Here is a 10,664-nt window from a genome sequence, read left to right on the forward strand (position 1 = left end):
TAAAAAATAAGTCTTAAAAGCGTCAAAAAAACAAGGAAATTCTAGTAGTGTATTAAAGTGAATTGTGTTTCTCAAGAGTTTATCCTGCTCAAGTTGTTCCCCTTCTCTCTCATAGGTCGAGCCTTAGAATGGTTAGACAAGGACAAGCCAAATTATCTTAGAACATGGGATGAAGTTACCAAGGAATTCTTGTCTAGGTTCTAACCCCTAAAAGAAAACGGCGGAGGCAAGGACTTTGATCTAAAGTTTCAAGCAAAAAACCTAGTGAGAGCTTGTATGAAGCTTGGGAAAGGTATATGGAGTATCAAAGATAATGTCCCCATCATGGCATCCCAACCTACCAAATCATTCAAAATTTCTATGTAGGGTTGAGTCCTCAAGGCAAAACGTGTCTTTATGCGGGAGCCGGAGGCCCAATAATGAAAAAAACTGAAGAAGAGGTTGTGTACATTATAGAAGATGTGGTGCGCCATTATATGGATTGGCAAGAAGGAGAAAGAGAGTCTTCGAGCAAGAATGGATCAAAGGTTTATTCGGTTGATCACCTTAATGCCATCAACAATCTATCCTCTCAAATTGCAAGTTTGGGAAAGGAGATGACAACAATCAAGGCCAAGCTTGAGAGTGAAACTTCCAATGAACAAGGTCATCCCTCCCACATTAAAGGGAGAGTGACATCTTGTAACTATACTCCTCCTTCTACTTCTAACAATATGATTCTTATTTTGTCATATTTGTGGGTCTTATGACCATGATGCTTCTACTTGTTCAAATGGGTTTGAAAATCTTGATGATGGTGAGAGTAGTGAATGTGAACATGTGAATTTCGTCTCAAACAATAACAATGGTAAAAGATTTGATGGACCAAGAAACTTTGGAAATATAAATTCTCACCAACAAGGTGGATTTGATAACTGTAACAATGGTAATTATAGGAACCAAGGAAACCAAGGTTTCCGAGGTAACTATAATAACCAAGGTTATGGTAATTAAAACCAAGGCCAAGGTTATGGAAATCAAAGCCAATCGCAAGGCTTTGGTGGCTAAAACCAAAATTATGGCAACAATAAAAATCGAGGCAATTGGAACAATCAAAATAGAGGGAATTTTCAAAACAATCAAAGGGGACCCCCACCCGGATTTGGTCCAAAATCTCAAGGTGTTGGTGAAAATTCCTATTCTAAATCGTCCAAGTCCAATTTAGAGGAGATAATTGAAAATCAAACAAAAATCTTGAATACTTATATGGCGGTGAGCAATAAGAAATTTAATGAGATCATGACACATAAAAAAAAATGCTTGAGACAGAATTCACACAACTAGCAAACACTTTGAAAGATTGTGCTTGTCCTTCTTCATTGCCTTCCCAAGGAGTTGATCCTAAGAAACCCGTTTATTCCATCACCACAAGGAGTGGAAGAGTTCTTGAAGAGAGAGTTTCTAGAGATTGTGAGGAGGACAAGAAGAAGAGTATTTCAAGTGAGCAAAAAGAGGAAGATGTGTCAAAAGATGTGAGCAAAGAAGAGAGCCATGAGAAAAAGAAGAGTGTTGAGAGAGAGCAAAAGGAAGTGAGAAAAACCGACCTTCAATATCCCCAAAAGTTTAGGAGGAACAAATTAGATGAACAATTTGGGAGATTTCTTGAAATGTTGAAGGAGGTCCATCTTTCTATCCCTCTTACCAAAGCCATGACCCAAATGCCTAGATATTCCAAATTCCTTAAGGATATCTTTATTGGCAAGAGAGATTATAATGAGATAGATTTGGTAAATCTTGGTGAGTGTTGTAGTGCTTTGATTCACAATGACCTCCCCAAGAAGATGAAAGATCTGGGTAATTTCTCCATTCCTTGCAAAATAAAGAGTAAGTTGTTCGAGAATTCTTTGTGTGATTTGGGTATCAGTGTAAGCATAATGCCCTTCTCGGTCTTCAAGAAACTAAATCTAGGAGAACTTCTTCCTACCAACATGACTTTGCAATTGGCCGATAGTTCCATCATGTTTCCAAAGGGAAGAGTTGAGGATGTTCCCCTTAAGATAGGTGGTTTTATAATTCACGTTGATTTCGTTGTGCTTGAAATAGAAGAAGATGACCACATTCCTATTTTCTTAGGGAGACCATTCTTAGCTACTTCGGGACCTTTGATTGATGTTAAGGGAGGCAATATTACTTTGAGAGTTGGTAACAAGAAAGAGAGATTTGAGATAAAACCGATGCATGAGTCCTTATCCCTTGTGAAAGGAATCAAGAGTGATGATTCCCTTTGTTCATTTGATAATGTTTATGTGATTGAATTTTCATCTAACAATGTTCATGATATTTTTGATGATGTGCTTGTTAGTTTTGATTGCATGAAAGTTAGTGATGATAAGAAGGAGCTTTCAAAGGCTATTAACAAAGAGGAGATTGACATTCCTCATTGGTATGAGCTCTACCCTCAAGAGGAGGAGGATTATTCCATGGATGTAGATGGTGTTAAACCGTCTACAAAAAGAAACAAAGTCAAGAAGAAAGCAAGAGCTTCGAGGAAGAAGAGAATGAGATTGTAGTTGAAAAATGAAAAGATTGTTTTTGAAGTGCAAGCAAGTGAAGTCTTGTCAAGCAACAACGAGAGGTAGCTTAAAAATGAAAGAGAAGTTGTTCTATCCGCTACCTCAGACAAGGTGGTGTTCTTTGACCCTCCATGATTTGAAGGAAGGGTCGAGCTTAGGACCTTAAGCAAGCGCTTCCCGGGAGGCAACCCAGAGATTTCTAACCTTTCCTTTTGATTTCTATTTTTCATAATTTTCTTTCTTTTAGTTTCTTTTCTTTTCTTTCACTTGTTTTTCTTTTGGATTTATAGGTTGAATTCTTGGAGTTTGATTACATCAAGTGAGAACGAGCAATGGAATGGTGTTTTGCTGTTTTTGATGTGTTTATAATCAATTTTATCGAAATTTCTAGGTAAAAGGGGTAAGAATTGTTAGCGACATAAGATAGGAAATTTGTGCTTAAGTTTGAAGAAAAGTTGAACTTGGTGAGTTCATCGTGGTGCTACCATTATTTTAGGGGTGTTGAACCCACATTCTTCATATTTAGAATCTAATAATTATGATGGGTTCAAAAATCCCGAAATGATAGTTATCGAAGCACCCACGCATGAACGCACCAAGGAGGAAAGCATGAGGGGCATTAGTGGCGTGGGCGCGCCTAGCCCGTGCGCGGGCGCGCCGCCAGGTCGCGTGGCCGCGCACCCCCCCAACCGAGCTTATCTTTTCTTTCTTCTTCTTTCTTTTCCTTAATTTTCCCTTCACCCTCATTTCTCACGCACTCTTAACCCTTCACCCTCATTTAGGCCGCACCACACCATATTCTTAATCCCTTTCATCAATTTTAACTAAAATTCCATTATAATTCATCAAATCTTCTTACAATTCCTCCATTTTTAACAACATTCATACTACCTTTCCTCCATAACAACCACCATTCTCTCTCCTCCATTGTTGAAGCTAATTTGCGAATTTTGGTGTGGGTAAAAATTGGTGGCTAAAGCTTGCTCTAACTTCCTTCTTGTATGGTATAATCATCTAATCTTACTCTAAATTGCTTTATTATACCATATAATTTCATGTTTTAGGTAGTTCATGAGTATGAATAGTAGTAGTATTTATTTCGGAGGTTTTGATTGTTGAAATTGGATTTTGGTTGGTTATTTGTGATGTATGATGATTGATTATTGCTTACATTGTGTTGTTTGTTGTTTTTGTAGCTAGATTGATCGTAACTGTTGAGAATTGTTGAGGTCGGATTTTTGGTAGTACTACATTGATATTGTTGAGCTTTGGTTCTTGGTTCCTTTATGCTTGGTGTATGGTTTGAATGCAATTGTTGGCTTGTATTGGTGGTAATTGTGTACATTTGGTATTGCTCGATTTTGGTAGTGAGTTGTTGCTTGTCGGTACTGGTAAAGGAGTTTGATTGAGGCATTCTAGATTGTTGGTTGGAGTTTCTTGTGGTGATTGTGGTGTATTGAGTCACTATCTTTGAGAGTTCATCATGTCTAAACACATCAAAAACCTCCTCAAGAAACGAAAAACCAATGTCACTATTGAAGAACCTGCTCCTTCTTCCTCTACCTCACAACCTCGTTAACCTACCCTTATCCCCAAACTTCGAATTACCGACCCCATTCAAAAAGCTAGATACACCAAACTCAAAGAAAACCGTTCCCTTAAACCCTCCCGACACTACTTCCAAGCAGACATGATTATGTTAGGAACTGATATTGAATTAAGGGAATTACTTATCAACCTTCGCATAAGATCTTTTGTGAGCCGGAGCTTCCGTACCTATGTTCAACCGACTTTGGAGTTCTTGGCCACGTTTGATTTTGTGGTGGCCGAGGGTGGGGTCTACCATGTCCGATTTCAGCTCTTCAACATTCAATTTGATCAATCCCTAGAAGAGTTCAATGCGGTTCTAGACTTCGATCCAAATTCAAATATTTTGGATCCGGAGTTCTTCTTCGACGATAAATACGATCAGAATTCATGGTGAGACGACATTTCTGGATGTGGTGACTTTTTGACCCGATATGCCAAGATTAGTAAGGTGTACCAGCCATGTCTCTGGGTTCTCCATAGGCTTTTGGGGTATTCGGTGTTTTCAAAGCAGGAATTGGGAAAGATGAGCCAGTTGGAACTTCGGATTCCATGGGTGGCTACTCGTGCGGAGTACCAGGGTCGCCTAAATTTGGGGTACACTTTTGTCAGCTTTTGCCAAGGATTGCAAGATAGGGATTCCGACGAGATCCCTTGTGGGAGCATGGTCGCAAGGCTAGTGACCAACCTTGAGCTCGGGCACTATTTGCCGTTTTGCACTCCGGTGGGGGATGTTTATTCTCTCTACCTCGACGTCCTGCAATTGAAGCAAATCCAATTCTTAGCAAAGAATGATGACTATGAGGTGTTTGATTGGGTAAGGGATCACGAACATTGGTGCTATCTAACTAACCCCTCCTTGACTTCTCTCCACCGCGAGAATGTGGCAAACATTTGGCATGTCTCTAAGAGTCACCGCCCTCCCCACTATGATGATGATGAGGAGATGGGTGAAGAAGAGGAAGAAGATCCGCAACAAAAACAACAACAACAACAACAACAACAACAACAACAACAACAACAACATCAACAAAAACAACAACATCAAGAGCAACATCACCAATTTGCTAACTCCGACATGGATGCCCTTAGTGCTCAAATGAAGGGAATGCAAATTCGGTTGGAGGGTAAGTATGATCAAGATTTTGAGGCCCTCTATTCTCATATGAGAGGGATTTTGGAGATGCAACAAGGTATGTTTCTCCAACAACAACATTTGTATGGTGCGGGTGTTAACCGGGGAGACATCACTCCCCCGGTTAACTACCCTTACTTTCCACCCCAATATGGTCCTATGCCATCTTTTAGGGGTGATGGGGTACCCACGTACCCATATTGGCAAGGACCCTCGTGGTCCAACACTGAGACTTGCTCATTCCCTGATGAGCACGGTAACTAGGATTACCGTGTTCTTGGTGGGAGCGATTATGGGGTGATCCTAACTACCCTTATGTACATCCTGATCACTTACTACCGCTCACCTTGCCTGAGCAATTCATTCCCCTTTCCCCTTGGAACCAAGATAACTTTAGGGGGCATTATGGTTGGCCACCCGGTTACATCGGGGGATGGGATCCTTATGGTCCCCAATCCAGGTTTTCCTATGATGGGAATAACAATGATGGCTCCAGGCGGAGTGGTAGTGGTAGCTAGGTCCCTCATTTTTGTGCCTTGTGACTCCATCCCTAGTCTTTTGTTTGCTTGTTTTGTATTGTTAGGATGTTGAGATGTATCTATGATTAGCTTGGGGAACTTTTCTTTTCTTTAGGGTTTGACTCGGTGGCCAATTTGTTGTTGAAAATCACCTTGTTTCTTTTGCCTAATTGTATGATGATCTTTTCTTGATTCCTCTTTGATGATGTTTGCTCATTATTGATCTTCTTGTTGTTGTGATGATAATGCGTGATTTGCTCCCTAGAATCCAAACCCCTAATATCCAAATCCCAAAAATCCAAACCCTTGAATCCAAATTTTGTAGTTTAGTACGTTATTGATTAGTTAGATGTTTAGTTGGTTCTTTAGTTCTTATTTTCTTATTTTTGCTTTCTTGATAGTTTAGTTTCGCCTATTTTTTCTTTTTATTTTCTTTCATTTTCATTTTCCTTTCTTTTCTTTTGTTTTGATGTTACTAATCATTTTCTTTGTCCATAGTTTTCTTTTCCATTTTTGTTCTCATATGGCTTTGATGATAATTCTTTGTTTCTTTGAGCTTCAAGAGGTGGTTGATTCTCCACCTTACTATTTTAGCATTGCTCGGAAGCCGGTGAGGTCTTTCTTATTTTTCTTTATTCTCTTTTATTTTCTTGGATGCATAGTTTAGGATTAGTTTTAGGAAAAGTTGAATGGTTTGAGGATGGATGCTTTTAACACCTAGACTATTTGGGATCATTGGCGATGTTGTCATTTGATAACTTGTTTGTCGATTGGGAATTAAATGTTTTACTTGCATATTCGTTCCATTCTTTATTTTCCTTATTTTCCTTTATTAATGTTTTTCTTTTTCTCCTTTCTTATCTTTTATTCTTCTTTCTTCTTGTTTTTGGATTTTGGTATGTTTTGAGGCTTTATTTTTCACTTTTTGTTTTTCTTTTGAATTGGACTATATACAACCGATTTTTGCTTTTGAATGAATATCTTCCTAAATGGTATGGGTAAGCACGGTTTGAGAATATTCTTGGTTGACTCTAGGATAGGTGTATGCTAATGTTCTAGAACTAGGAGGATCATGAAACCGAATTCTACTTGTTTGTGGAATGTTGGTAGTGGCTTCCTATGGTCAATTTGACACCTATAGTGAGTTTTTGCTACATCCATGTGAGGTTCATCATTTTCAAGCCTTCTACATCCATGTGAGGTTCATCTTTTCGGGATTGTAATTTTTCTTTTTCTAGGTTTAATCTTATTTATTTTAGTTTTTTAGGTTTACATTTGCCTTGTTGCTAACCATTTGAGCCTTTTCCCTTCTTTTCAAGCCACATCTTTAGAATTTTGAGCCTTTTGTTTCTTTTTGTTCCATTTTTTGTTTTTGTGAAGCAAATGGTCATGTTTTTGGAGTTTGTGGTTTATAAGTATGGATATTGGTTCCTTTTGTAAGAAAGCTTGTGTTTTGTGAATATTTAGTGAATAATGGCAAATGATTGATGGAAAAAGCCGTCCTAAATGTAAAAAAGGCAAGGACTTAATAAATGCAAAATTGTAAAAGCCGTACTAGGTTAAAGAGGCATGGACATTTTCTTTGAAATATTTGGAAATAAACAATGAAAATAAGAGAATAAAACAAAAACATTTTGATGTGAATGTTTTCCCCTTTTCAAGCATTGAGGACAATGCTTTCTTTAAGCTTGGGGGAGAAGTTTACGCTTTTTGTAAATATGATTTTGGTTATGGCTTTGAATAAGCATGGGGGAGTTAGTTTGTTTTTGTTTGGCGATTGCTTGGTTATGAGGAGAAGGTTTGATCACCCTTTGCTTCACTAATTAGGAATACCGCCAAATTTTAAAATTTTAGCCTACCCCTAACCCTTTTTGCCCTTACGTTACAACCATTGGGAAAGACCTTTTGACCCAGAGGTTGAGTCAAATTTCGAGAGAGGGCATTATAAGTTAAAGCCTAAAGAGAGGGGATGCATAGTCAAGACGTCGTATAGCCCAAAAGTATTTCTTTTCCGGCTCCTTCGAGGAGCTATTGAGATGCTCATTAGAGGGAGATTTGAGATTATAGGAAGAACATGGTAAGATCGAACGGGATGAAGGTGAATTGTGATAACTAGTTCGCTATGCTTAGCATACTCTATGTTTCAATCAACCTCCGATATCTTCACATGTGCATACCCCTATTGCTTAAGAAAGATGTTTATTCATTTGAAATGTGGTCATTTTGTAAAGTCCAATTCGTAAAGGTTTCAATTTTTTTTCTTTCTTTTACTTTCCTTTTTGTGGTTTGCTTCATGTATGTTGGTGGAGAGTTATAGGTTAAGCTCTTAGGAAACCTTTACGAGACCTCACTCGTTCTCATAGGCGACTCTAGGGTTTAAAGGGCTTGTTGTAGCCAAAAACAAACGTGATTCCTACGTTAGTGAGTCTTAGTGTATATTCCCGTCTTATGTCTATCTTTTTCTTTTTGAATAAGTCTTTCATCCTTATTCTTTCTTCCTTTGTTTTGCTCGAGGACGAGTAAAAGTTTAGTTTGGGGGAATATGATGAGTGTCATTTATGGCACTCATTTGATCCTTTTTAGGGTGAATTTCATGCTATTCTATAGATCTTTTACTTAGCTTTTCCTTAATATTACTCTTTGTTTCTTTTAGTTTGCATTTTCTTAGTTGGATTTCTTTCTTTATGCATCTGTTTGTTTATTTTGTTATTTTCTCTTTTATTTGCTTGTTTTCCTTTATTTTTCAAGATAAGGTCGTTATCCAAGTTTTCCGAGGCCTCTTCAAAAGTTTGGCATTGATTAGGATGTCTAATGTTCCCCGTTTGAAGCTCAAGAATGGAGAAGTGCAAGTTCCTAAGTCCTTAAGTTGTGCATTCAAGTCGTGGGGGCATGATTTCTATTGTTGAACCCGCAAACATGGAGTTGGCCGCGCCTGTATGGGTTTATTTTGGGGTGATATAACTAATTTGTCTTAGTTAGTATTACTATATATAGATTTTCTTTTTATTTTTAGAGAGAGGAATTTTTTTTGATAAATTAGAATGGAATTAGAATTAAAATTTTAGAGAGAGAAACTCTAGATTGTAGAGAGAGATGTTATTGATTGATGATTGAAGATTAGTAATTCTAGCATTTTCTCCATTGGTTTGAAGAAAATTTGTAAGGATTTCTTTTACTTTAATGCAATCTATAGCTAATCATTTCAATTTCTTTGTTGTTTGTTCAAGTTTGAATTGAATTAGTTCTATTGATATGATGTGATTAAATTGTTGATTAGCTTAGTTTTGATGTTGATTTCAATGGATTTTGAGTAGTTCTCTTGCTAGGGGAATGGTGAAGCATGTATGAGTAATGGATTGATGTTAATTAGGGGAAATTGATGGAGTTGATGTTGTGATTTAATTGGTTGATTGATTAAGTGCATGTGTGTGATTGATTGAAGAGTAGCTAACTTTTATTGTTACACTAGAATGCATTGTAAGCTTGCATTGATATGGGAAATTGATTTGTGGCTTGCTTTTGTCGATTGGGTAGGTTTGCAAGGTTCCTAGTTAGAGTCTCTCGTAGTTGGCGCTAGCTTGACCCCTAGGAGATTAGCTTACCTTACTCTCTTGATTGCTTAATTGATTTTCCTTCGCAACACTCGACTAAGTCATCTCCAATCCCAATTAACTATATCCATTTCGAGTATATGCGGATCCTAACCCTAGTGCTTGATAAATTTGATTTCATTTTGGTTGTTTGATTGTTTTGAATATACACACCTTACTTCATTGCTTCAAAATAGCTTAGCTTTGACATTAACATTCACCTCCCATTCCTAGTGGTTTGACCCTAGACTTACTCTATGCTTTCTGTAGGGATGTGTTAATAGATTACAAATTTTGTTTTGACCAGGGGTAGATTAGTTTTCAACGACCTAGTCTCCGCCCTAGATCATGCGCTTCTCTCAGTTATGGACGGATACACTGGGTACAACCAGATTCTCATGACAGAAGAAGACATGGAGAAAACAACGTTCATAACACCTTAGGGTACTTACCGTTACACGGTAATGCCATTCGGGTTTAAAAACGCGAGTGCTACTTACCAACGAGAAACAACTGCCCTACTCCATAATATGATGCACAAAGAGGTTGAAGTATATGTAGACGACATGATTGTAAAATTAAAAGATCGCCCAGGACATCAAGTAGCCTTAAGAAAATTTTTTGAAAGGCTAAGAAAATACAACATTAGGTTGAATCCATCTTAGTGTGCTTTTGGAGTCACCTCAGGCAAGGTCTTGGGGTATGTCATAAGCTCTAGAGGAATAGAGATAGACCCAACCAAGATCAAGGCAATCATGTCAATGCCACCGCCAAAAACCGAATAACAAATTCGAGGAAGGTAAAGAAAATGCAATATACTATCTAATCAATAAAATGCAATCTACTATCTAATCAAGAAAATGCTCGAGTATGAAGTACGCTACACACCGCTTGAGAAATTGTGCCTCGCATTAGTGTGGGCCACAACCAATCTAAGATATTACATGCTCATGCATACAGTCTTTATAGTTTCTCGAATGGATCCACTTAAGTATCTATTCAAAAAGTCTACACTCAATGGACGCATATCAAGGTGGATAGTCAATTTAGCCCAGTTTAATGTAAGATTCATGCCTCAAAAAGCTGTCAAAGGATATGTGGTCTCGGACTTCCTATCGGATTTCCCAAAAGAAGATTAGACGCCAATACATGAAAATGAATTTCCAAACAAAGACTTGATGGTCACAGAAGATGATACTTGGACTTTATATTTCAATGGAGCCTCAAACCAAAAGGGATGTGGCGTTGGAGTACTATTAGTATCACCTAAAGAAGAACACGT

The 10,664-nt window shown here is 37.9% G+C and overlaps 1 non-coding gene across 1 annotated transcript; it reads right to left on the reverse strand.

Moving 5' to 3' along the window:
- Nucleotides 1–224: 224 nt before the first annotated feature.
- Nucleotides 225–331, reverse strand: LOC145556884 (small nucleolar RNA R71). Its single transcript, XR_014091975.1, has one exon. It is a non-coding gene; the product is annotated as a small nucleolar RNA R71 (small nucleolar RNA).
- Nucleotides 332–10,664: the final 10,333 nt, after the last annotated feature.

The sequence above is a fragment of the Chenopodium album genome, chromosome 8 (genome assembly GCF_948465745.1).
Source record: "Chenopodium album chromosome 8, dcCheAlbu1.1, whole genome shotgun sequence".
Classification (NCBI taxonomy): domain Eukaryota; kingdom Viridiplantae; phylum Streptophyta; class Magnoliopsida; order Caryophyllales; family Amaranthaceae; genus Chenopodium; species Chenopodium album.